The sequence below is a fragment of the Sinocyclocheilus anshuiensis genome, unplaced genomic scaffold (genome assembly GCF_001515605.1).
Source record: "Sinocyclocheilus anshuiensis isolate Anshui unplaced genomic scaffold, SAMN03320099.WGS_v1.1 scaffold152, whole genome shotgun sequence".
Taxonomy (NCBI): Eukaryota; Metazoa; Chordata; class Actinopteri; order Cypriniformes; family Cyprinidae; genus Sinocyclocheilus; species Sinocyclocheilus anshuiensis.
The window spans coordinates 876,118-880,035 of record NW_015555781.1 but is presented as its reverse complement, the minus strand read 5'-3'; positions in this window follow the sequence as shown (position 1 = coordinate 880,035).

The window sequence follows — 3,918 nt, the reverse complement described above, 5'->3', positions numbered from 1 at the left end:
CATATTTTAAAATAAAAATATAATTTGCAAACAGTTCAAATTGATTACTTAAAAAAAAAACATCTTGTTTTTTTTTTCGCTTCTTTCCTTTTCTTTATTCCCCTAAATACATTTAAAACCTTTATTTATTTAATTACTTAGTTAAAGTCACCATTGGTGTCTTTTAATTAAAAAGAAAGAAAAAAAGAAAAAAATGTGGCCCTTATGGACATCTAAAATCAATTTATTTGCTCATCGAAGCAAATTTTCTCTCACATTTGGCACTTGGCAAGTGTTCATTTTTGGAACCCTCTTCAGCCTCTTCCTTTCCTGTGATATTAAATCTTTGCAGTGTTCCAGGTGCACCATTGCATGACCATGGAGACGTTACCCTGTTATGAGCAGTGCAAAGACTTGTATATTAGATGCCAACAATATTAGGCAATATGACAAGAAACAACAGCAACAACATTTTTAGGAGGTGGTGAAATGCATAAAGAGAAAAATATGTTTACCCCAGCTATCAGCCTTTGTTTGGAATTATATTAATCAAGTTGTGAAAGTACGAGAGCTGTAATATGACCTAATTGACAGGTGCAGAAGCTTCATTAAATCTGAGTGAAAGCTTCAGAAGCAGCAGTCAAAACAGTCGGCATCTGCTGTCATGATGAATGAATAGGCATCAGTTCTCTGCAGTGATATATATATATATATATATATATATCAGTAGGTCTTGTGAAATGCTGTAATTATGCATAGCCGATCAAAAGCAAGTCCATCCCTCTCTTGCACAAACACACATGCTGGCATGATTGTTGCATGAGTCTCTGAAGATGAGATTTGATCCTAAGTAACTGTGTTAGGCTCTTCTACATGCATTGGGCTTCCCAGCATACAAATGAAGGCCAGTGGAAACGCTGTTTGATTATTGATCATTCCCTTATTTGTGAACAGAAGCAGAAAACGCTCAGAGAGTTACATAGACATCAAGGCTGTGCACCATTCAGAACCCAATTGAGAATGTCTGTAAAGTCCGATTCAATTCCTGAATTCAAATTCAGTTAGCAAACAGAATGCCTTTTTGAATTGGAATTCAAAGGATAGTAAAATCCTGTTATCATTTACTTACCCTCATTTTGTTCTCAACCATATGAATTTCTCTTTTCTGTGGAACACAAAAGACAATCTAAAGAAAGTGAAAAGTGAAAAGTGAAAGTGATGTGACATGTGGCCGAGTATGGTGACCCATACTTGGAATTAGTGCTCTGCATTTTAACCCATCCAAAGTGCACACACACACACAGCAGTAAACACACACCCGGAGCAGTGGGCAGCCATTTTTGCTGCGGCACCCGGGGAAGCAGTTGGGGGTTCGGTGCCTTGCTCAAGGGCACCTCAGTCGTGGTATTGAAGGTGGGAGAGAGCGCTGTACATTCACTCCCCCCACCTACAATCCCTGCCGGTACGAGACTCGAACCCACAACCTTTGGGTTACGAGTCCGACTCTCTAACCATTAGGCCACGACTTCCCCACTGCTGACTGCTGTCCCCCCCCCATGCAATTACAATGAATGAGAACTGAAGCTTTCAAGCTTCAAAAAGGACAAAAATGCAGCCTAAAAACAGTCCATAGCAAGTCTTCTGAGGCCATACAGCAGCTTTGTGTGACGATCAGACTGGAATTTAAGCTGCTTGTGCTGTTAACCATTGCTGAAACCATTAGAAACCAAGTTGATCCTGGAGAACCGGATCAATCTGATGCATGAACAAAATTCAAACCCGTTTTGTGAACTGATTTGTGTAAAAAACAATTCGGAACAATATGAGACTATATCATGACAGAATTTACATTTTTGGGTGAACTATCGTTTTTCAAGGTAGTACAATAAAAATTCAAAGAAATTCAAAGAAATTCCTATAACTGTGTGAGAAGGTGTATATACACCATTCAAAAGTTTGGGGTATTACAATTTAAATGGTTTTCTATTTGAATACTGTATATATTAAATAATAATAATAAATAAATAAATATATATATATTTTATAATGTAATTTATTCCTGTGATGTAAAGCTGAATTTTCAGCATCATTACTCCAGTCTTCAGTGTCACATGATCCTTCAGAAATCATTCTAATATGCAGATTTGCTGCTCAAGAAACATTTCTTATTATCAATGTTGAAAACGTTGTGCTGCTTAATGTTTTTGTGGAAACGGTCATACATTCACTGAAAAAAAGGCAAGTAAATGTGAAATTTCGAAGTGGAAAGACAATTTTCTTGAAGAAATGCATCTTCTTGTAAAACATACTTTAATAATCTTTCTTTTATTTACAACTTTGAAAAATTATTTTTACAGTGTTGTTTTTAGGATTCTTTGATGAATAGAAAGTTCAAAAGAACAGCATTTATTTGAAATTGAAATCTTTTGTATCATTATAAGAGTCTTTACTGACACTGTCACAGCACACTAAATTAGCTAATTAATTAATTCTACTTGTGATTCTGGTTTAACATCCTGTGGGGCGTAGGCAGCATTAATTCTTAAAATATTAATTTTGCCCACATGAAACAGTCTGACAATGACTAAGAAAGACTAAGAATTACAGCAAATAATTTTAAATGAAAAACCTCTGGATGCTAGACGAAGTGAAACAGATTGAGTAGCAATATCTTGGAGCAACTCATCCAGTATGAGATGTGATAAAATCATGTGGCATTTGAGCTCTGCTTAATGGCCGAGTACATGAACCCCAAAGATCTATATTAAAATCAAGCTTGGGCTTGGATTGCTGCGATGGGGATCTCAGTCAAACACTGTGCTTTTGTTTCCATGCTAGATAAACTCTGTATTTGTTTCTACAGATATCATCAGACAGGAAAGAAAAGGAAATTATAGCAAGTCATCTCAAAAACAAGAACAATGGCCCCCAAAATATTTCCCTCCTGCAGGCTCACATTGTGTTTTCAGAGCATGTCGTCTTCCCCAGAGTGGGAGGGTTTAGAGGATAAATGTCCTGAAACAATCCTTGATGATCAGGGTGTGAAGCAGGGGAGAGGCTCATCAAGACCACAGGGAGTCTAGTGTCCAGAAATCCCTGCAGGGGTCTCAGTTTACTGCTCGTGTTGTTCACTTTCTCGCCCAGTGGGCTGCCATGGTCTGGGAGGATGTCCTGCATCAATCTAAAAGCTGTCGGCCCAGTTGACCTCATCGCACCACAGGAGAGACAGATCCTGGACCTCTTTATCTGTGGCCATGCTCTGGGTGTTTTGTTCCTGTTGTATCTCTTACTCTACTAATGACAGAATCACCTGAGGAAAGAGAAAGTGACACACAGAAAACTAATAGTGTATCCAGGCATGGGCGGACATGGAGTGAAACAGCTGAGCGTATGATTCAAACAGTCAACATGATATCAAAATCCACACTATTAACTTCTTTAAAACATGTTCCTGGTCTTATTGTGCACAAGTGATTAGTGGATGTCGATCAAAAGAAAAAATGTTTGCCTTTGTAATTGGTCATCAAAATGTAACAACTTGGGCCACCACTGAAACAACTTTCCTAATGGCTGATGTTGCCAATACAGTTAAATAATTTTAACAAACATATATAAACATGCGTGAGCAGATCATACAAATTCATTCGAATTAGCCACCAATTCTCCAAAATGTAAAATGATATAAATTATTCAAATAATTAGATTCCCTAATTCCAGAAGTTTACATTAACTAAGTGTTCTTAAGCATTCACGTTTTTATTACCAATAATTATTTACGTGTTATTATTATTATTTTACTCATAAAATAGCAGTTGCTCAGCAATTTATGGATTAAAATATTTTAGAGCTTGACATAACTACAAAAAATGATATTCGTAATCAATTTTTCAGGACTACTTAAAGGGTTAGTTCACCCAAAAATGAAAATTAGCCCATAAA